Source organism: Myotis lucifugus, unplaced genomic scaffold (genome assembly GCF_000147115.1).
Source record: "Myotis lucifugus unplaced genomic scaffold, Myoluc2.0 scaffold_171, whole genome shotgun sequence".
NCBI lineage: Eukaryota > Metazoa > Chordata > Mammalia > Chiroptera > Vespertilionidae > Myotis > Myotis lucifugus.
Window position 1 is genome coordinate 1913784 of NW_005871219.1, and position 24602 is coordinate 1938385.

Below are 24602 nucleotides of genomic sequence, written 5' to 3' on the forward strand. Positions count from 1 at the left end.
AGATTACAAGGAGGCATAGTATTTATTAAACAGAAGTTGGGATTCATAAAGAGAAACTGAGTAATATAAAAAGGTAACACAAGAAGAGGAAAAACAATAGAATGTGATAAGGAAGAATTGTAAGAAAATTAAAATGTAATAGCAGTCCTGAGAAGTGATACTGTAAAAAATTGAATCAGTAATATAAAAGATAAATTTTAACAGTTCTCCTCGTCATTAAAGGAAAAATAAAAAAATATTCAAAATGTTAAGAAGTAAAAAGATATGTGAGAGAAAGGCAACATATAGATAATTGCTATTTCTGAAGGTGAAAGTAGAACAAATGAAAATGATGCAGTAATCTATATAATAAAGAGGTAATATGCAAATTGGTCCTAACAGCGTCACAGTAACGATCAATTTGCATATTAACAGGCCAGCAGGAGGCTGAGCACGCACAGCAGGGGGGCTTTTTGTCCCTGGGCACCAGCAGCGGCGGGAGTCAGGCCTATGTCCCCGGCGCCCCCAGCGGCAGGAGTCAGGCCTGGGTCCATCACCAGTTAGAAGGCATTTCAGGGTGAGGACCATCACCTCAAGGTGGTCACCTGGCCTGGCCTGGCCCCTCCTCAGAGGCAGTCCCTTTCCTCCATGTACACTGCAGAGGACAGACAGATGCCTAAGAGGCTGGGGCCATGGTGCCCCATCCCTACCCTACTCCCCTGGCCTCCTTCACCTGTGGCCCCCACAGAAGGGTATGTATGAGAGCCCTTCCCCTGCTACCTCTGACCACTGTCTCGGGGCATCCCTCAGCACACAGGCTTTTCCGCTTTCAAACTTGCTCTACTCACTTCCTCTCACCCTCTTCCAGGGCCTCTGTCATTACTACCTCATGCCGCCTCGGTTTACTTGTTTGCTATTTTGTCCTCCACTGCCTGTTTAACTACTTTTTTTCTGTATTACATCCCCTCAGTTAAAAAAACTAACATGGTTTCTATGTTCCTGACTGGACTCTGACTAATATAGAACTTGGTATCCTGTTAGGATAGGTTTGTTGCATCATTGATCTTGGATTCATTGACCTTGTATACCTAATTTGATATGGGTACAGTGGCATCACGATTAATCAAATTATCTCCTATGACTAATGGTAATAGAATGCTTGCTGCTCTTATGGAAACAATAATGATTTGTTAAGCTTTTTATGCAAACGTTTGGGCAATGATTGGGAATGAATAAACCCCTGGTACTTGCAATGGGGATACCCAGTGGACCCAGAGGAAGTTGGGAAAACTGAACAACTCAAGGTTTTCAGGGTTTCCCTTACCAATAGAAGCTATCTGTCCTCCCATTTGTATCTGAGGATTCTAGTCTTTTGTTACTTGAAAGCCCAGTAGTAAGTCCCTTTGGGGCCTTGGGAAATTGCAATAGGAATCCTAATTTTTTCAAGATCTATTCCAACTCTCTCTGTTATTTCTAGATATACTAGAGACCCAATGCATGAATTTGTGCACCAGTGGGGTCCCTCGGCCTGGCCTATGGGATGGGCCAAAACTGGCTCTCCAACATCCCCTGAGGGGTCCTGGATTGTGAGAGGGCACAGGCCAGGCCGAGGGACCCCACTGGTGAACAATTGGGGGAGGGGAAGGATGAAGGAGGTTGGCCAGCCAGGGAGGGACTGCAGGAAGTCTCCAGGGCATGTCCGGCCCATCTTGCTCAGTCCAGATAGGCCAGATCCTGGCAGCAAGCTAACCTACCGGTTGGAGCCTCTGCCCCCTGGTGGTCAGTGTATATCATAGTGAGCGGTTGAGCGGCCTTAGCATATCATTAGCATATTACGTTTTAATTGGTTGAACGGCCAACTGGATGACCAGACACTTAGTATATTAAGCTTTTATTATATAGGATAACTACAACCATATATTGGTATTCTCCAGGGGGATAAATGCCAAGCCTAACCTGAAAGAGAATAGTTTACACTTCAAAAAGAATTGAAAGATTGTATGTCTGTGTGTCTGTGTTCTTGTTTGTGTATCAGCAGTAACCTTGGACATGTTTATGGGAATGAATTTTAAGGCTCCTGGACCACATGAAGGAAGGAAAATAATGCTGAGTTAAATCAAATTTATTGATATGGGTTCCTTGCCTGGCAATTCTGAATTTATGTGTTATATTATGAAGCTGAATATGGCTTGCCCAGTTTACTTGTTTAGATGACTGAAACTTGTATTCAGTACTGGCTCACATTTACTGAGATTGTGATTATGTAGTTGGCATAACCGAGAGGAAAGAATCCAAATGCTTAGAGTTATAGGAATGTTAGATAAATTTATCGTGTATGGCTTGTCCACCCCTCTCCATCACATCCCCTAAGAGGCACAGGGCATACTCCCTTCACTAGAGAAATGAGAAAAATACTGGTGGGAGAGAGGTGTATTAATGTTCCTAAAATTCTTGGTGAGTTCAGGGGACAATGGAATCTCAGAGTAGTGGAGGCTAAGTGGCAGTGCTTAACGACTAAAAAGAAAAGGAGCATGGCCTATGGTAGGCAGTGGGCATGAAAGAGTCATGAGAATGCTTTGGTGGCTCTTTGGTGTCAGCTAATCGATCAATATCCATAAGAAAGAAATGGATGGACAATTTATTAAAATATTACTTGACATGTATCTGTAGAAAAAACACACAAAACCTCCAGACCTGATAGCCAAAATTATGACTTAAGTCAACACATGAGGAGATATATAGCCTTTTACAGAGTTTCCTGAGATAATTATGTTCATAGCAACAGAATCCCGAGACTGAAGAAAACTCAGAGTCTCCCAGCAACAATAACACAGGGATATGTCATGAATCTTCCTTCAAGCTTGCACCACATGGCACCAGGGAGCTATTTCACTGCCAAGGAACTTTGAACAATACCTTTTGCCCTTTTATGGACCGGGGGAGTTTGGGAGGAAGGAGAGGAGTGAAAATGAATGGGAGTAGCCAAGTACTGAGTCAGAATGAGGAAAGGGGCCTCAGCCAACTCAACCCTCCCTCCCTCCAGTCCTCCAATAATGAGGTTTCCTAGCGATGGCTCCTGGACTAGGAATACAGATATACATATGGACATGGCTGGATCCCAGGGGTCTGCGGAGAGGAGCGACTCCCTCCTAAAACTATAATGCAGTCTGGTATGGGAATGGCACATTGTTCCATGTCCTCTGCCAGGCAAAGCCTTTGACATTACTTATGGTTGGGCCTAAAATGTCACACATAAGATCTTGGCCTAGAGCTAAAGTCTCATATAATGGTATTGATTTTTCTAATAGCAACCACCATGCTGCTGTTTGCGTTCATGAGTTTCAGTTTTATATCCCACATATGAGTGACATCATATGTTTCTTAGTTTTTTTCTGACTGACACATTTCACTTAGCATAACGTTCTCAAGGTCCATTCATATTGTTGCAAATGATGCTATTTATCCTTTCTTATGGCTGAGTACTACTCCATTGTGTATATGGACCACATCTTCTTTATCCAGTTCTCTATTGCAGGACACTTTGGTTGTTTCCATCTCTTGACCACTGTGAATAATTCTGCAATGGCAATAGGAGTGCATATATCTTTGTGAATAGATGATTTTGAGGTTTCCAGGTATATACCCAGGAGAGGAATTGCTGTGTTGTATGGTAGCTCTATTCTTAATTTTTTGAGGAATCGCCAGACTGCTTTCCATAGTAGTTGTAGCAGCCTACATTTTCAGTGGATGAGGGTTCCCCTTTCCACAACCTCTCCAACACTTATTATTGCTTGTCTTGTTGATAATGGCCATTCTAACAAGTGTGAGTTGGTATCTCATTGTAGTTTTGATTTGCATTTCCTTAATTGCCTGTGAGGTTGAACATCTTTTCATATATCTAATGGCATTTTAGATGTCTTTTTGGGAGAGGTGTATTTTCAGGTCCTCTGCCCACTTTTTGATTAGGTTGTTTGTTTGGTGTTGAGTTTTATGATTTCTTTATATAGTTTGGAAATTAAACCTTTACTGGAACTATTGTTTGAAATATCATGCCCCACCTGGTTGGTTGGCTGCCTCTTTATTTTGTTGTCAGTTTCTTTTGCTGTGCAGAAGGTTTTTAGTTTGAAATAGTCTTATTCATTTATTTTTGCCTTAACTTCCCTTGCCTTTGGGGTCATGTTCATAAAGTGTTCCCTATGACCAAGGTCCATTAGTTTAATTTTCAAAAAAGAAGCCAGAAACATACAATTGAATAATGATAGTCTCTTCAATAAATGGTGCTGGAAAACTGGAAAGCCACATGAAAATGAAAGAAACTGGATTACAGTTTGTCCCCATGTATAAAAATTAATTCAAAATGGATCAAAGACCCAAATATAGGACAGTATATTTTCAAAAGCATTGAAGAAAAAGTTTTAAAAATAAACATTAAAATGCTCATATAAATGAGATAAATAATAAGAGATCAATAACTTTACAAATTGAGAATATAAAAGACTAGGGGCCTGGAGCACGAAATTTGTGCACTGGTGGGGGGTGGTCCCTCAGCCCAGCCTGCCCCCTCTCACATACTGGGAGCCCTCAGGGGATGTCCTACTGATGGCTTAGGCCCGCACCCTGCTCCCCTTGGGGAGCGGGCCTAAGCCACAGTCTGGCCTCCCTTTGTGGGAGGTGACTGGGCTGATCAGGGGAAGGCACCAGCCCCATCACCTTGCTGCTGCAGCCAGTGCCAGTCACTGCAGCCACCCAGGTTTTTTTCATCAACACGTCTCCAGTCCCTTCACCATGAAAAAATGACAACTTTCTTTACGCATTTTCAAGATGTGTCTTTCATAGGATATGACATTTCTTTATTATTATTTTTTATCCTCACCTGAAGATATGTTTCCCTTGATTTTTAGAGAATGTGGAAGAGAAAGGGAAAGACCGAGAGAAACATCAAAGTGAGAGGAACACTTTGATTGGTTGCCTCCTGCATGAGCGCTGACCTGCGTCCCAGCCAGGAAAAATCCTGCAACCACGGTACATGCCCTTGGTCAGAATTGAACCCAGACCCTGTGGTAGGCAGGCCGAGGCATTATCCACTGAGCCAAACTGGCTAGGGCAGGATATGACATTTCTTAGCCCTCCAGCAGCGGACCTTCTTTTTTTTCTCCAGGAGTGAGGTGGAAAAACCCTACATCACCTTCTTGGATTCTTATTACCCAAGTTACTAAGAATAGTACCAGTGGCATACAGGGAGCTTAGCCAATGAGCGGTCAGAAAAGGTGTTTCCTCTGTAGTTCACACCGATCCCCGACTCGGCCCCTGCCCAGGCCTCAGGCTTCAGGCCGGGGCAATTGCCGGCTCTGCCTCCCCAGGCGGTGTCTGGTCTGCCCGCCCCACCTCCCTGGTCCCCAATCTGCAGCCCGGATCCCACACATGGATCTGGCACTTCCCGCCCCACCTGCAGTATGCAAATTTAATGGCCACCTTTGTTGGGTTAATTTGCATACTCTTCTGATTGGCTGGTGGGTGAAGCGAAGGTATGGTCAATTAGCATCTTTGTCTTTTATTAGTGTAGATTAACAAAGTCAATGTATCTTCCTTTAAATTACAGAAGTTGAACTTTATTTACCAAATCAATTCTCAGATTCAATTTTAAAAATTAAGCTCAACTACATGTTGTTCTTTGGTTGAGACATTCCAAAACACACCCCAACTTGCAAAGTATCATTGTAGCAAATTATATTAGGAAAGCATAATCAAAAACAGAACATACCTTGATATTAAGTTGATAGTTTGATATATTATATGAGACAAAGAGTCAATATATTTTGTAAAGAGTGTAATTCAAAATTAAGATATGACTATCACGAACCATTTTACATCAAAGAAAATCAATATATATAACATTAATATATACTGATAAAAAGATATCTATAATATTTTCATTTACATAAAATGAATATTATGATAATGTACTATAATATATTATGCTATAATATATATCATAGTTATTCCAGTCATTTTAGCTGCTCAAACTTGGATTTCTGCCTCCTCATCTCCTCATCTTGCTCTGCTTGCTCCTTGCTCTGTGAAACTGGGGAAGTATCCCTAGAAAGAGAGCTGGAATAAACATGTGATTCACCTTCAGACTTCCACTTCTCTGAGCTTTTGTGCTCTTATGCTTCCTACTTTATAATGCTTAAAAGAGCTGCCTTATGTATTTTTTTCAGTTTCATGTTAGTTTTAATTTGTTTGGTTTTTATTTTGTGTGTGACAGAACAAGTTCAGTACCAGTTCCAGATAATTATCACAATTAAGAGTATTTTAATTTTCTTCTTTTCCTTGCTTACTGGCATTTTCTTATTCTACATATGTATTGTATTTACAAATATATGCTTTAAACTACTTCAAAAGAATGTTATTCAAAACAGAAAAAGGACATGAAACATCTCTATTATATTTCACAGAAATTAGAGAACAAATTTTCTCAGATAATATCATAACCTCATTAGGATGCATTTTTATATTTAAACTTCAACTTTTGCTAAACTAGACTTAAGCTTCAAAGGTGATTTTAAAAAATTGGGAAAGAGTAAGGAACAATAAACTCTGATGTTTAACCAGTAACTAATCTGTATAAATTAAAATTTTCTAACTCCTTAATTTCTAGGGTTATACTAGTACATTTTAAGAATTCATACATAATGTTAAATGTACTCTGAAATACTAATAGGGATAATGGTTTCTGAGTTAATATACATTATTTATTATGTACCATATGTCAGGCATTGTGATATATATCTATGTATACATATATGTGTAGATATATATATGTATAGATAGATATAGATATACATATATATATATCTACACATATATGTATACATTTTTAAAATTTAATTCTCATTACAACTACCAAATGTGGGAAAATTATATCAATTTTTCCCATGAAGGAACACACTTAGAGCAGTTAAGGAAGCTACTAGAAATCCTTTCTTTTGGTAAATTCCTAGACAAATATTAGAAGTGATATCTTTATGTGCACCTGCACATAAGAGAGTAAGGGGGGAGTGTATTTAGAATAAGACCTCTAACTCACTTTCAAGGTTAGTTCTGTTATTCAATGGATTTCAATATACCAAGTCATATTAATAGAGGCTTCACTATATTTACACTTAGCAAAAGTACAAAAGAGCTAAAACTGATTCTAAGGCTTAGGCATTAAAGCAGCAACTATACCCATTCTTCTATCACTTTAATCCTCAATTTACTTCACAGGTGGCCTTGATTATTTTACTAGTTATAAGATATGCAGTATGTGACTATGGCTCAGGAAGAAGAATATGCTTTGGATTCTAAAACACATTAAAAACAGAAGTACTAGTCTTTTGAAGCAAATTTTTTGTCCAGATTGTATGGATAAATCTCTCCACATGTGCAAAAGTCGACAATTATTTAGACCAAGGCAAGTTAAAGAAAGAGTTCCAGAGGTAATTGTATAGAGAAACTTGAGTGAATAAAACCATCAGTGGGAAACTTTAAATATTCAGTTCTCAGATGAGTAATTATTAAATTTTTGTCTGACTTTTTCTTGCAGAATAAAAAAAGGATTACAGAAAATAATTGCATTTTTAGAGCCTACATTAATTGGACACATTCTCATAATTGTACAACATACTATTAATGCCAGTCACATTTTACTGGTGATGAAATTGAGAATTAAAGGTTATAAATGGTGTACCTGGGGTTACGTACATTGTAGGAGATGGAACTAAGAGCTGGGTCCAGGTAGACTGATTTTCAAGCTTGAACTATTAATCACTATCCTGTTCTACCTTGAAGCTCATTAAATACTGGAATTACTATATTAGAGAATTTATTTCTTTTCATCATTTTGTATGTATTAAACTGAGATGAATTCTAAAATGTTGATGAACCCCTCTGGTTATAAGGTTTTCAACTTTTGGTAAATATTTTCCTAGGCAATTATTTGCTAAGCTTTTCCCTGCTGTCATCTTGCTCTTATTTCAGCCTTATTTCTTGCTACACTGTCCTACTTTGATCCCTTTGAGAGCATCATGGAACCTGTTATCCAAAAGGCATATAAAGGGATCCTAGTTAGTCTTTATTTGTTCCTATTTTAAAGGCGATTTAGGTTTGAAAACTTTCAATTATGTCATGAATAGGGAACTCTCTCTTAGGATTAGAAGAAAAAAAGCACCCAGCAATTTGAATTTTTTACCCTTAAAACAAGAAAGAGAGAATAAAATTATTTTTCAATTAAAGTCTCTATTTTGGCCTAAGGATTTAGATATTTAAATCTCTAAAGAATTTGGCTTCCCAGGAGTAGGAATGTCAAATTTAAGCTATAGAATTCACTGAATATAAAGCAAATTAGCAAAATGCATAATTTTACTGGGTTTATATCATTTTGTTTTGGTAGAATTGTAGTTATATGCATTTATATTATTTCTTTGCACCACAGTCACACAATCATTTCCATTAAGTTAGCTGGATATTCAATATTTTTTTTCGTCATAATAGTAGCTGTTCAATTAAATTGATCCAATCCAAATTCCACTGATTCATTTTGGAAACAACAGAGTCACTTGCAAATGAGAAAACAAAAAGTAGAGCAAGCATTATAAAATAAAGGAAGGCATTAGTATTGGTGTGTTTTTGTTAAAATATATATTTGGCTATCACAGTGCTTTTGTTTATCTGACTAGGTAGACAGTCTTTAATCAGTTTCCTGTTTGCCTCACTCAACCATAATGTGTGCACATTTGCTGGTTTCTCCTTCTTTGGGATTTTCAGATGTTTCTTTAGGCAACCCATAGTTCCCCAACTAAACGTGGCAGAGGCAGGTGAAAAATAGGCTCCTAATTAATTGACTTTTGTATTCTCCAAATCATGTGACTTTTGGGTGATGACATAGTACATCATCCAAATTTGGTCATTTTGTCTAGGACAAATGCTAAATGCAATGGGACTCTGGGATAATAGACAAAACCAGACTGTTCTGGAAAAACCCTAGAGTTTTAGTTACCATTTGGCATCTCGTTCCTGCATCTTCCTCACTGATCCCTCCAGGACCTGGTTCCTTCAATCTTAGTGATTAGATAAGCCTGTTGCTTCCAAGTCTCAGTTCTTTCCATCTCTACCATGCTGGCTTAATCCATTAGCATGGAGTTTTTGCCTTGAACTTTACTCTCAAATTTGGTCCAGTTACCAATGATGTTCAGTGCCAGAATTCTGCCAGGAACCTCAGCCTAAGTCCTTGGCATTTTGCCTTAAGCTGAATAGCTTTCTGCTTTTGCACTAAAATGTTATATTTAAACACCAACCCAGAGGCTGAGGACTATCCCATCTGACTTGTCACCTCCCTGAGGCTCAGAGCACTGCACATCCTGATTTCTGTTGTTATTGTAGTCTATAAACCTGGACATAGGATCCATGCACTGACTGCTTTGTTTTCCTTTTTTTTTTTAAAAAAAATAAAGATTTTCTATTGAACCCTAACTGGTTTGGCTCAATGGATAGAGTGTCAGCCTGTGGACTCAAGGGTCCCAGGTTCGATTCCAGTCAAGGGCATGTAGCTTGGTTGCGGACACATACTCAGTAGGGAGTGTGCAGGAGGCAGCTGATCGATGTTTCTCTCTCATGGATGTTTCTCACTATCTTCCCTTCCTCTCTGTAAAAAATCAATTAAAAATATTTTCTATTAATATTTAAAGAGAAGAAGAGAAACATTGGTGTGAGAGTAAAACATCGATGGGCTGCCTCTGTCCCTTACCAGGGATCAAGCCTATTACCTAGGCATGTGCCCTGACCGGGAATCAAATTGCCAACCTATAGGTTCATGGGGTGATGTCCAACCAACTGAGCCACACTGGTCAAGGCTGACTGCTTTCTTGATGTTGGCATGTGCTCATATGCTTCCAGTCTTTGAGATTGTATCCCTGTATTTGCAGGTAACACTCTTTGGTTAGTTCTTTCCTTAATTTTCATGCATCATTTTTAGTAAGTTTATATCAAATATTACTCTTTCTCTCATGCTCCCCTCATGACCTGTGTAGTCTTCAGAGGACCATCATTCTGCTCACCAGAATGACAAATTTTATGAAGGACATTCTATGTCTATAAGACTGTGGTAGGCATAATTTAGAACATAGAGACTGAAGATAATTGTTCATGGTGGTACTGAACTGAAGGGGTTTCTTTGGCTGTGTGCATCCAAACCAGCCTGAGAGGTTTGTGTGGGCTCTGAGTCCTGGAAAGGCTGCTCTGCTGTGTCTGGGTCCAGTGAGAGGCCTGCGGGCTGCACCCAGCAATGACTTTGAGGGACCCCTCTTCTTTCTTGAAAAGCATTGGGAAGAATTCTAGTCAGTAACTAAAATGTTTGGCGTGGGGAAAGGGGGAAAGGACCCAAATCGAGTGTGGGGTTGGAATCCCTTCCCCCACCCATGGAGCCTCTCTGACTGCTGTACAGGTAGGTCAGGTGGCAGAACGGGATTTTTGGCCTGCACTGAGGAGAATTTGGAGCATGAGTGGAGCTGGGAATTCAGCTCCCTGCTTAGCTGAGACCAGCCATGCAGAGAGATCATATTCCTGGGCCAGGCTAATTTTCTAACCCCTTCTGCTTGGACTGGCAGCACAAAGGTACCGTTCCATGAAGTGCTGGGATTGCTGGACTGTATCCTCCAGGGAGGATTCTATCCTAGAAACAGCCAGGGGTGTACCTGGCTCTGTGCTTACACGGTGAGGAAGCTGATCTGTGCTCCCTGTGAGTTCCCCCAGTCAGCCCCAGGAAGGAGAGGTAGAGCCCAGCTCCCACACCTGCAGGCTGCAAACACCACCTCAAACAAAAGACTGATTAGTTCAGCTCTGTGAAGTCCTGGATACCGTGTTGGGTACAATTCTGAGGGGAATGGGATAGCATCTCAGAGCAAGTCATTCCGCATGTGAGACCCTCAGCGGCTATCTTCTCGGAATGGGAGGAAGTGCTTAGCCCTCTCTGAAGGCTGGGCCTACAACATCCTCAACCTGAGAGTCTTCTGATCAATCCTCAAGCCCAGGGCAGCTGAACCTGTTCCTGCAGAGATGACTTCAGGTTGTACCCAACCTAAACCCGCAGCAGGCCACCTCAGGAAGAATTAGAGTTGGAGTCTCCACCTTAGGTAGAGACTGAAAAGTTTGACTTTGAAGCAGAGACTAATTTCCCCTCCTTGAGTGCCTGATGATGTAATCTCCAAGCAGAGGGCCCACCAGCCTGAGCTAGGCTAGACTAGGTCCATCCTGAAGACTCTCTTTGGAAGGCTTTGGAGGAAGACCAGGCAACCTTAGGGGGCAGACAGAGTATCTGACAAGTAGAGACAGGCCTCAGGGATCCTGAGCCTGACCACAGATCTACCCCGAGCCCTAAGCTAAAAGCAGCCAACCCATTTACACAGATTGCTCCCTCCCATGAACATACAGGGCTAGCAGACACAGACACAATGAACAGAGTGGTGACTATACACAAGCAGCCCAAGAATAGTTATACACAATGTCTGACTGCGACCTGCATCTGAAACCCAACCAAAAGGACTCAGAGCCAACACAATGAGGGGTGGGCCTCAGACTACATCAGAGCTCGACTAGACACACAAGCTGCACACCCAAAGGTGGATCTCAGCAGCCTCCATTTCCTCTGGGGAACAACCATGCCTTGTGGGGCAGCCCCTGTACATCATCACAAACATGATCATAAAAGTTTATCTCCAGCCTGAAGGGGTAAGTATTGTGCCACTGAGCCCATCAATATACTTTGAGACTGCATCTTCACAGTAGTATGCATACCTGGGGCAGGGTTTTGCCTCATAGTCAGTCAGGCTGAGGGTCAATCCCAATTACAAAAGGGACATTAGCAATCAAGACCCAATTGCAACAGGAGGGTCCAAAAGAACTCACACGAGAAACATTCCCAGAGCACCCAGCTGGGAGATCAAGAAGACTGCACCACTGGGAGCCACAGGACACCCACTATAGAAGGCCACCCCATCAAGACTGGGAGTCATAGCAGTGCTATGTAAAACATAGAAACAAATACAAAGAGACAGACAAAATGGGGAGACAAAGAAACAAGCCCCAAAACGAAAGAACAGGAGGAAACTCCAGAAAATGAGTTAAATGAAATGGAAGCAAGCAATTTATCAGATAGAGAGTCCAAAGTGATCATTATAAAGATGCTTACGGAACTCAGAGAGAACAACAGCATGAAGAAGGATTGAGAAACCATGAAAAACTACCAGGTGGAAATAAAGACTGCCATATGTGAAATATAAAATTCACTGGAAAGAGTAGTCAGAGGATCAAATTAGTGAATTATAAGGCAAAATTGGAAAAAAAAATCACCTCAAGCAACGAAACAATTTTAAAAAAAAGAAAAAATCACTTAATCAAAACAGAAAAAACAAAATAATTAAAAAGCAGGATGATAGTTTATGAAAAATTTGGGACAAACTGTAACATAACAACATCCGCATCTTAGGAGACACAGAATGAGAAGAAAGCGAGCAAATCATAGAAAACCTGTTTGAAGGTATAATGGCAGAACACTTGCCTAGTCTGGTGAAAGAAAAAGTCACACAAGGTCAGGAAGCATATAGAGTACTAAACAAAATAAACACAAAGAGATCCACACAAAGATTAAACACAAAGAAAGAATCTTAAAAGGCAGCAAGAGAGAAACAGTCAATTACTTACAAGGGAGTTCCAATAAGTCTGTCAGCTGGTTTCTCAAGAGAAACACTTCAGTCCAGAAGGGCTTGGCATGAAGTATTCAAAGAAATGAAAAGCAAGAACCTCAACCAAGACCGCTCTATCCAGCAAGGCTATCATTTAAAATAGAAGGCAAAATAAAGAGCTTCCCAGACAAAATAAGACTTAAGAAATGTGTTACCACAAACCAGCATTGCAATAAATGCTAAAGGGACTGCTTTAAGAAGAAAAAGAAATAAAAAGAGAGAGAGGGATGTAGGTATAAAGGAAAAATGGCAATAAATAAGTACCTATCAATAATAACCTTAAATGTAAAAGGATTAAATGATCCAATCAAAAGATAAAGGGTATCTGAATGAATAAGAAAGCACGACCCATATATATTCTGTCTACAAGAAACCCACCTGAGATAAAAAAGATACAGGCTGAAAATGAAGGGATAGAAAAAAATATTCTATGAAAATTGAAATAAAAAATAAAGCTGGGGTAGCAATACTTATATCTGACAAAATAGACTTCAAAGCAAAGGCCATAACAAGAGACAAGGAAGGTCACTACATAATAATAAAAATCGATCCAACAAAAGGATATGACCCTTATAAATGCATATGCACCCAATATAGGAGTGCCTAAGTATATAAAAAGAAAAACTTGTTGTGGACTTTAAGGGAGATATTGACAGCAATACAGTCATAATAGAGGATTTTAATACCCCACTAGCATCAATAAATAAATCTTACAGAAAAAAATCAACAAGGAAGCAACTACCTTAAATGATACACTAGATCAGAGGGACTTAAGTATTATTTACAGGACATTTCATCCCAAAGCAGAATACACATTCTCCTCAAGTCCACATGGGACAAAGATAGACCACATGTTAGGACACAAAACAAATCTCAATAATTTTAAGAAGATTGAAATCATATCAAGCATATACTCTGGCCACAACAGCATGAAACTAGAAATCAACCACAATAAAAGGCTCAAAAATACTGAAACTCATGGAGGCTAAATAGCATTTTATTAAACAATGTGTGGATTACCAATGAGATCAATGAAGAAATAAAAATTTACCTTGAAACAAATAAAAATGAATACACAACCACCCCAAGTCTATGGGGCACAGGGAAAACAGTCCTGAGAGGGAAGTTCATAGCATTACAGGTCTACCTCAAGAACCAAAAAAAATTCTAATAAATAGTCTAGTAAACCCTACACTCACAGCAGGAAAAGCACACAGTATATAGAAGGAAGGAAATAACAAAGACCAGAGCAGAAATAAATGACATAAAAACTAAAAAAAAAAAAATACAAAAGATTAATGAAACCAAAACCTGGTTCTTTGAAAGGATAAACAAGATTGATGACACTTTAAACAGACTCATCAAGAAACAAAGATAATGGACCCAAAGAAATGAAAAAGGAGAGGTAACAACTGACATCACAGAAATACAAGAGATCGCAAGAAAATGAACAACTTTCAGAAAGAGAAACTAAGAAAATAACCCCATTTACTATTGCATAAAAATATAATATGATACATAGGAATAAACTTAACTAATGAGGTAAAAGATCTGTACTCAAAAAAAAACTGTGACAATGAAGAAATAAATTAAAGATGAATCAAACAAGTGGAAGCATTTACCATGTTCATGTATTAGAAGAATTAACATCATTAAAATGTCCATACTATCTACAGAAAGCAATCTACAGATTCAAAGCAATTCCTATTATAATTCCAATGGCTTATTTCACAGTACTGGGTAAAAATGTTCCAAAAATTTATATAGAACCAAAAGAGTCGTGGAATAGCTGCAGCAATTTTGAGAAAGAACAAAGTTGGAGATAATACATTGCTGGATATCAAACTATACTACAAGGTCATTGTGATAAAAACAGCCTGGTGCTGGCATAAGAACAGTCATATAGACCAGTGGAACAAAACAGAGAGCCTGGAAATCAACCCACGCCTTTATGGTCAATTAATATTTTTCAAAGGAGTCAAGAGCATACAATGGAGTCAAGGCATTTTCAGTCTTTAAATCAATGGTGTTGGGAAGATTGGACAGGTACATGCAAAAAATGAAACTAGACCACCAACATACACCATACACAATAATGAACTCAAAATGGATAAGAGACTTAAATGTAAGTCACAAAACCATAATAATATTAAGAATACATAGGCAGAAAGATTTCAGAAATCTCTTGCAGCGTTATTTTTTGCCAATATGTCTCCATGAGCAAGGGAAAGTCAGGAAAATATCAAAGTAAAAAGCTTCTGCACATCAAAAGAATCCATCAACAAAACGAAAAGAGAACCCATTGTTTGGGAGCACATATTTGCCAATGATACATCTGATAAGGGGTAAATTTCCAAAATATGTAAAGAACTTTTACAACTCTACCCCAGGAAGATGAAAAATCCAATTAAAAATGGGCAAAGGACCTGAATAGACACTTCTCCAAAGAGGACATTCAAATGGCCAATAGACATATAAAAATGCTTAAGGTCACTAATTATGAGAGAGATGCAAATAAAAACTCCAATGAAGTGTCACCTCACACCTGCCAGAATGGCTACTATCAGTAAATCAACAAGCAACAAGTGCTGGTGAGGATGTGGAAAAAATGGAACCCTAGTGAACTGCTGGTGGGAATGCAGACTGGAGCAGCCACTGTGGAAAGCAGTATGGAATTTCCTCAAAAAATGAAAAAGTACAACTACCTTTTTACCCAGTGATCCCACTTCTGGGAATATATCTTAAGAATCCTGAAACACAAATCAGAAAGAATATATACACCCCTATGTTCCTAGCAGTGATATTTACAATAGCCAAGATCTGGAAACAGCCCAAGTGCCCATCAGCAAATGAGTGGATAAAAAAGCTGTGGTACATTTACCCAATGGAATACTATGCAGCAGTAAAAAAGAAGAAAATCTTACTCTTTGTGACAGCACGGATGGACCTGGAGAGTATTATGCTAAGTGAAGTAAGCCAAACAGAGAAAGACAAATACCATAAGATCTTACCGATATGTGGAATCTAATGAACAAATAAACTGATGCAAAAAATAGAATCAGAATCACGAATGCATTGAACAGACTGGCCGGTGCAAAGGGGGAGCAGGGGGGGGGGGTGACTGGATAAAGACAGTGAAAAGATTAAAGAACATATATATGCATACCCCATGGGCAGGGACAATAATTTGGCAAAGGCCAAGGAAAGTGTGTGGGGGTGGTAGAGGTGGGCAAAGAGGGTGGGCAGGGGGACTCCTGCAATAACGTCACCACTAAAAATGTTTAATTAAAAATAATTTAAAAAAATAGAAACTGTACTCTCTTTAGCCACATTTAGTTCCTATTCAATGACAGTTTGCCTCAGTTTGGGAAAACTCTAGTTCCAGAGCCATTGTAGCTGCAGGGTTTTCTGTAGGTTGGCTGAGGACTCTGTGGCAATGGCATCACAACCCAACCTTCTTTCTTCTCCATCTGTTTCATTTTATTTCCTTACAGGTAGGTGCTGATTCCAAGGACGATCCTGCGGAGGATGGCACTTATTTACAGCTTTATGGAAAATGAGTGATACTTGGATGTCTGACTGTGACTTTTGGCCAAGATAAGGGCAAAGGGACTTACCATGTGCGGTTAAAAGTCTGAAACTTCCATGATAACACCTAGGGTCAGTTATCGGGGAAGTTTCAGACTTCCCTGATGGTTTCCAAATGCCTTAAACAGTTCAACTGCCTGGTTTGACTGCATGGCCAGAGGGGCATAAAAACCATATCGGGAATTTCTGCTTTGAGCGCTTCCAAAAACAAGATTTCTCACAGAGATCTTTGTTCAATTCAGATACAAAGCACAGTGCATGTATGTCTAAGGACCTGTGGGAGCTGGCATCTGGATGTCCTCTCTACCTCCATGTACTTTCTCTTACAGCACTATATATTTTACCTTGAAATTAAACCCTTACATGAGTACGCTTTGTGGAGTCTGTGAGTCCTTTAAACAACTATACCTGGGAAATCAGTGTAATTTCTCAATAAACTTCCAAAATACAGATCTCAGTGTCAGAGTCTGTTTCCTGGGAAACCCTGTCCTATAATAAAAAACACAAAACACCATGTTTAAAAAGTGTAGTAATGAGATTAACTCTGGAGTTTTCAACAGCAGGAAAGTGGTGATGGCCTATATAGGGTTCTTTAGCCTCCTCTCACTTTCTAAGTCTTTGTTATGGGTTGTGTCCCTCCAAAATTCATATATTAAAGTCCTAACCCCTAGAACCTCAGAGTGTGACTTTATCTGGAAATAGGGCCTTATCAGGTGTAGTAAGTTAAGATGAAATCATACATGAGTAGGGTTGACCCCTAATCCATTATGGCTGGTGTCTTTTATAAAAGAGAAATTGGACACATACACAGAAATAATGCCATGTGAAGATGCAACTAGATAAAGTAATGCAGCCAAAGACAAGGAAGATGCAGCAGAAGACAAAACAAACAAACAAACAAAACCAAAACCACCACAAGCTAGGAAAGAGCCATGGAACAGATTTCTTTCTATTGGCTCTCAGAAGGATCTAACCCTGCCATTCCTTGATCTTGGACTTCCAGTTTTGAAAACTCTAAGACAATAAATTCCTGTTTTTTAAGCCCCCCAGTTTATGGTACTTTGTTACAACAGCCTTAGCAGACAAAGACCGCCTTTGCATAAGATTCAAATCCCCAGGAAGATAATTCTGACTTTGTCAATGATCAAAGAAACAAGAAATTTGCTACACCAGATGAGAGGACAACAAAAGTGTCAGAAAGGGCTTTGAGAAGATGATGATTTCCTTATTGGAAGGTAGAATACTGGGGCTGAAACAAGTTTTATAGATAATACAGTGCTTTATATATTTGAATTTGTGATAGTGGTGAAATATCCATGTGAAAATGTCCAGCAAGGGTTAGAAATTTTGTTTTGGAGCTTGAGAAAGGGAATGAAGGTAGACATGTACATATGACAGTGGTTTTCAACCTTCCTAATGCCACAACCCTTTAATACAATTCCTCATGTTGTGGTGACCTCCAATTTCATTGTTACAAATTGAACATAATTAAAGCATAGTGATTAATCACAAAAACAATATGTAATTATATATGTGTTTTCCGATGGTCTTAGGTGACCCCTGTGAAAGGGTCGTTTGACCCCCAAAGGGGTCGAGACCCACAGGTTGAGAACCACTGACATATGAGGATACTTTTCATAAAGGTAACTTTTGAAGAAATTTGATTGTTAACCTTTAACTGTGTCTTGGACTAGAAATAAGCCAACTATAACTTAGAAGTGATACCATAGTAGGGTTGTGATTGTTTCTGTGGGTAGTACTGAAGGAGTTGAAGAGAAACAACCACTGCAGGTCAGTAGCTAAAGTTTTCAGGCTAGGTAAGGAAGAGAGTAATTTACCTCCCAAAATTCAAGTGCCAAATTTCATAGTGAGAAATAATGCGGACTCCCAAACCTTGGAGCCAAGGCCAAAAGTAGAAAATAGAGGAAAAAATATTGAGTAGAAATGTTATATTAAAATTAGTTGTTGCTAAGACAATTCAGTGAGGGGAAAATGATATTTTCAGCAAATGATGCTGGGACATCTGGATATCTGCACGCAAAGGAATGAAATTGGACTGGTATATCACATCATATGTAAACATTAACTCAATATGAATCAAAGCTAAAACTAGTAAACTCTTAGAAGAAAACATAGGCATACATATTTATGTCCTTGGATTAGACAATTATCTCTTCAATATGGTAGTAAAAACACAAGCAACAATACCATAAATAGGTAAATAGACTTTTAAAACCTTCTGTAGTTTAAAGGACACCATCAAAAAATGAAAAGACAACCCACAGAATTGGAAATAAAACTGTAAGTTACATATCAGATAAAGAATTTATGTCTAGAATATATAGAAAATTATTATAATTCAATAATTAAAAACAAAGAACCCAATTCAAATATGGGAAAAGAATCTGAATAGACATTTATACAACAGAGATACAGATGGCCAATAGGCACAGGAAGAGATGTTCACATAATTATATATTATGTAAATGGAAATAAAAAAACAGGTACAACTCACATGAACTAGAATAATTATAATAAAAAGAAAAGTATTAATAAGTGTTAATAAGGATGCAAAGAAATTGAAACTCATATACTGATACAAGGAAAGTAAAATGGTGCAGTCTTTTTGGAAAAGTATCTGGCATTTCCTCAAAAGGTTAAGCATGACCCAACAATTATCCCTCTACATATATACCAGAGAGAAATAAAAACATTTGTACACAAATGCTCATAGCAACATTATTTATAATAGGCCAAAGTGGAAGCAAAATTAGTACCCATCAATTGATAAATGGTTAACCAAATGTGACATATTCTTACATTGAAATATCACTTGGCAATAAAAAGGAATGGAACACTGGCTCTTGCTACAACCTGGACGGACCCTTAAACAATGCATTAAGTGAAAAGTCATTCAGAAAGAACCACATATTGTATAATTCCATTTATATAAAATGTCGAGACTAGGGATAAAAATACATAAGGTGTTGTTTAAGGCTGAGGAGAAGGGTAATGGGGATGGGAAATTAATACTAAGGAGATGGCATTTCTTTGGGGGACATTGGAAATGTTATGTTATGAAATTATTCACAGCTCTGTGTTATATTAAGAACTATTACATAATACACTTTGGGTGAATTGTATGGTATGTAAATTATATTTTGATAAAGCTGTTAAAAATTCTACTTAAGGCTAGAACTGTGGTAAATGATGACAGACAGCATGGTTCAGGAAAGGGGTCTTTTTATCTGGGTGAAATAAGATCAAATAGACACCAAAGGCAGAGTGTCACTTTGCTAATTAAAGGAAGAGATTAAAAACAACCACACAAAACCCTCTTCATTAGCAAAATATACTTATTTTTTAGACTATTCAGGCTATTCTAACAAAAACACCATAGACTAGATGGCTAATAAACAATAGACATTTATTTCTTATAGTTTTAGAGGCTGGGAAGTCAAAGATGGAGGTGGGGCAGATTTTGGGTCTGGTGAAGACATACTTCCTCTTTCATAGACAATTGTATTCTCCCTGTTTTCTAAACATGACAGAAGGGGGAGGGAGCTCTCTGGGATCTTTTATGAAGGCACCAATCCTATTCATGATGACTCCATCCTTATGACCTTCCCAAAAGCCCCAGTTTCTACCACCATCATCTGGGTGTTTTAACATATGAATGTTAGGACACAATTAGTCCATTGCTCTTGTTTAGTGAGGATTCTTAATAAACATGAAAAAATTTGGTCTCTTAAAATAAACAGCTGTTCTATATTGAGTCCCCTTCATCTTTTCTTTCCTTAATAGCATTTTTTTGCCATATTTCATAACTTTTCGACAATTTTGGGCTATTGGAACAGTCTAATTCTGGTGTTCAAGAATTAGTTCTTTGCCCTCGCTGATTTGGGTCAGTGGACAGAGCGTCAGCCTGCGGACTGAGGAGTCCCAGGTTCGATTACAGTCAAGGGCAGCTACCAGTCAAGGGCTTGATCCCTGGCCCTGGTCAGGGTGCATGCAAGAGGCAAACTATCAATGTTTCTCTCTATATCAATGTTTCTCTCTCTCTCTCCCCCTCCTTTCCACTCTCTCTAAAAATCAATGAAAAATATCATCCTCGGATGAAGATTAACAAAAAACAAAACAAAAAAAGAATTAATTCTTTAAGTTTAAAACCTATATCTCGCATCCCATGCCAAGCCATTCTCCCCCCCCCCCAAGAACACACTGATGCTGTGCAGGAGGGGGCTGTTGTCTGACTGTCCTCCCTTGGGACCCAAGTGGAAGCACTTCTCTCTCCTACCCCTTCCCTCCACCTTTCAGTGATAGCTATCTTTGGGGCCGTGAAGAAGGAAATAACGAAGAAACATCTTTACCGTGACTCAGAGAAGATTCCTAGGTACACAAAGAGGCTCTGAGCTTGCCCTTAGCACTCTGATGAGGACTCGACCCGCAGAAAGGCTATGCCATGACATGCCCATGTGAACTGGTCTTTATTTACCCTGGTTTTGGTATCCTTCCAAATGCTGGTATTGGCTTCTTTGCCCAAAGGATAATGACCTCCTCCCTGGCTGCTGTGGAGCCTTAAGCATGATCCCTTATATTACTTTACTTAAGTCCTTGGAAAAATATTTGCTTGAAAGAGTCTTTACTCCCAGTTCTATGAATTACATATGAGCTATTAGTTGTTACAGGTTGTTAATTCTAGAAATGTATTGTAGGGGTTATTGCACACAAAGTACTGTACCTGCAGGGTTGAATTTTCCTTTTTTAGTTCATCTTAATCTAAGGGGTGTGGAAACTAAATTGTTAAGGATAACAGCAAATATTATAACCCCACTTCTTGTCCTCTTCTTTGCTCCTTCTCTTTCATTATCTGCTTTTTTCTCTTGTTCTTCATTACTTTCTTCAAAATATCAGATTCCAGCTGATATTCTATGCAAATCCAATGAAATCACTGGCAACCAAAACTGTGCATGTGTGTATGCATGTGTGTGTTTTCGAATTATTTCTTCTTCCTATAGATTTAAACTACTTTATCTGGATCATGGCATGTTGGACACAGAGGTAACTAAATACTAAATAATTTACTCTATTTCTTCCAAAACACTAACATATTCTCTGGTGACTTGGGCAGCAGTGGTGATTATATTCGTAGGACTGTCTCCTTTGTCAAAACTGGCAGTAGCTTTTTTGACACCACTAAAAATGACATTGACAGTACGGAGTCCTTGGGGTGGTCCTCATGTATTTTTTTAAGAAAAGAAATGTCACAGTACTGTGGAAACAATCATATTTTCTGGCACTTAAAATTATACCTCACCATGCCAAGGTAAAAATAACTTGGGACAACAGTTATGACTTTGATTAAGAATCCTGTGAGAAACATAGTAATATTGAAATCATACATTTTTAAGCTCTTCTACCTACTTCTCTCATGCCAACTCCATAGGGTATAAATACCCAGTCCATCAGCTGATCGGGCATGAAACCTCTCACTTCTCTTTATGCTCTCTTCAAGTAGATAATTTTGGATCCACAATGGGTAACTTCTCCAAATGTCAGGCAACACAAAATTTTGGACAACTTTCAGAGCTACAGAGGGAAGGTGGGAATACACAAGTGGGACGTGATAATTCAATACTATTTGACTTGAGATTTTGAAGTCTGACTCTCACTTAACAATCAGCCGAGGAAGGCCAAAGGCCAGATGCTGGAAGAGACATAGATATGAAAAATGAGAGGACATTTACTTATTTGCATTCATTACCTGTGGGCAAAACCAGCTTATTTAACCAGTGTCGAGTTTATCTGACCATCATCTACATAACTAGAAGAGAAAACTGAATCTTATTTCTGTACTTTAGCACTATTTTTACTAAAGTAAAACAAGAAGAATGCCTAGCTGGAGGGAGAAATTATGCTATGCCCTGAAATACACAGCTGTGGCAAAAGTAGGTTTATAGTCGCTCATATGGAAAATTACATAATAATTAATAAATAATAATACAAAAAGACACTATGTTTCATGTATTCACAACGGTAAACTGACTTTTGCCCCACCCTGCATACTAAGCCCTTGAAAATGGGCCCACCCTAAAGTGTTGACATGTTTTCCAATTGCCCTGCTAACTGCCCATGGAAAGCATGCCTGCACACACACTGGGGAAGGCACGTTGAGTGTGTGGCCATGGTTACAATAAATCTTTTATTTTTCCTTAGGGAAAAGCACGAATACAGTTCACTACTGCCACAGATTACATAGTTGAGTTCCCTACATTTGGGGAAATTGCAGGGGTCAGTACATCAGAAATGCAATGTATTAGCCTCAACCTAGAAAAACCACATTTGTGATCATGGTATCTCCCTGGGCAGGTAAGTATCAATACATCTTTTTTGTTTTTCAGACTTGAAGTCATACCTTTTCCTTTTCTTTGGGACTGAAGAAAGTCTAATAACCTCACTTCCTCCCAAACCCTGGATCATCATGGCTAAATTTTATAATATATTTTTAACTCATCTATCCTTTTTCATTTTCAATCTTCTTTTTATATTATGTATATCAGTATCACATAGACTAGCTTTCCTAAACTTCATTTATTTTAACACTCCCATAATAAGAATCAAAGATGGCTCTTTGTTGTCCATCAAATCAAGGCCAGTCACTTTAGCTTGGTACTTTGTATTTCAATTATCTCCCTATCCACTAGAATCCCTTTCCACTCTAATCTTAGTCTTATCCCAAATATTTTAAGGCCTTTCCCACTTCCTCCCCCATAACACCTCTGCCTGGAATGCCTCCCCATCCACTTTGATCCTTCCCACAGATGTGTCTCAACTATGATAAACCAAAGTTTTTGTTGACCCCAGAGAGTCTGATATGCCTCTTATCCTCTCACTCCATTAAGAATCATAGTTTTTGTTTATCCTACTAGCCAGGGATTTGTAAAGTTTTAGTTTTCTTGATTTGTATAATGAAAGCAAAAATCATTGATCTTTTTAAAATACAAAATTGTTATACTATTGAATATGCATTTTTTTCAAATAACACCTTTTCTCTCCACTTTAAATAATTCATATTCTTCCTTATTTAAAAATCACAACCATAGTTAATTTACTAATAAGTCCTATGCATCCCCATGGCAACATAACCCCAACCTTCCCTAAATGGCATCTTTAACTATTCTTCCTTCTTTGAACTCCTATGGCACTTACAAGTGACACATGTTTATTTTTTTCTTGTGTATTACTTTCTATTCTTCAATAAATTGGGTAAACTTCTTGAGAATAGTAGGCATATCATTTCTTAATATTTCTTTCTAGCCTAATGACAGGCATATGATACATGTTTAAGTTCCTATTATCAAACCATTCTGCTCAATAACCAGAAATTTCTTTGATCAGTTTGTCTATCTCGATTATGGCTGCTTTCCAGTATTTATAAAAAACAAACTTGCTGATAATCCATGTGTAAAAGAAAATTTTCTTTATAAAAGAAAATTGTTGTCTCCAGTCTCTGGGAAAATTTTGTACACATGTAAAAATACTCAGAAAAATATCATTAGGGATAAATGAGCTCTATGTTTCTGAGTTGAATGAGGTTTTCAAGGTAATCACAACCATATATTTGCAACCAGTCCTCTCAATGCCTAATGTTTTCTGGGAATCTGTGGATGGTTTACTCATTAATCTGTTGCTTATAATGTATCCCAATGTGCTTTTTCTCCACTAACCTATCCCTTCACAAATTATCCCTTGTTCAGGGAGAAAAAAATGTATGAGAAATACTTTCCACTCATCTCGCCAATCCTGTTAAGAAACATTCCACTTATTCTTCCAAAGCTAATATTTACCTTTTCTAAAAGACATAATTTCTATTTAAAGTATGATATTTTAGAAGTTTTTATTTACCACTTTAAAAGCAATGTTTGCCCATGTACATAGGTATTCACCATCATTTGTTTCACTGAATTCTGTATCAAATATGATTATGAAACAAATCACTGAAATACACACAGAAGAGATAAATTATTTCTAGCATTCACCTAGAGTACTCTGCATTTTTATAGGTATGTGGAAAATTCTACATAAAGAATGCAAGCTTTGTTTTCTGAATAAAGTTTGGTAACATATTCAGAAATATTCTCCTATCATTGGTTTAAAGCACTCAAGGAAAAACAAACGCCTCCTGGAACTCGATTTACTCAAATGAGTTTTGAAATAGTAGCTTTTTAAAAAGAAAAAAAGGAAATGAATTATTTTATT

General features: G+C 38.3%; 1 non-coding gene across 1 annotated transcript; it reads right to left on the minus strand.

Moving 5' to 3' along the window:
- Positions 1-22556: 22556 nt before the first annotated feature.
- On the minus strand, positions 22557-22720 carry LOC111827479. The gene has a single exon (XR_002831075.1). It is a non-coding gene; the product is annotated as a U1 spliceosomal RNA (small nuclear RNA).
- Between the last annotated feature and the right edge of the window lie 1882 nt (positions 22721-24602).